This window comes from Octopus bimaculoides, chromosome 23 (assembly GCF_001194135.2).
Source record: "Octopus bimaculoides isolate UCB-OBI-ISO-001 chromosome 23, ASM119413v2, whole genome shotgun sequence".
Classification (NCBI taxonomy): Eukaryota; Metazoa; Mollusca; class Cephalopoda; order Octopoda; family Octopodidae; genus Octopus; species Octopus bimaculoides.
In genome coordinates this window covers 33,503,026-33,503,255 of record NC_069003.1, presented here as the reverse complement: position 1 = coordinate 33,503,255, position 230 = coordinate 33,503,026, and the positions used below count along the sequence as shown (strand labels likewise).

Genomic DNA, 230 nt, shown 5'->3' with positions numbered 1-230 from the left:
GGGGGGGGGGGGGTATTAGTATGTGTGTGTGGCTGTGTGCATTTGGGATAATGTGATAGGTCTGTATGATAACAGTGTGTGAGTGCATATGTTGGTTCTCCTTTAACTCTTTCATTACCATATTTATTTTGAGATGCTCTATGTTTCTTTCAATTAATTTTGAATATAACAAAGAATTTAGTAAAATAACTTCGTTATCATTAGGCTAGTGTTAGGAACATAAATTGTGA

General features: G+C 34.8%; 1 protein-coding gene across 1 annotated transcript in view; it reads left to right on the top strand.

Annotated features, from left to right (window-relative positions):
- Window positions 1–230, top strand: part of LOC106875488 (bone morphogenetic protein 7) — a 15,319-nt gene that overhangs the window by 11,119 nt on the left and 3,970 nt on the right. The gene's annotated exons all lie outside the window — the stretch shown is intronic.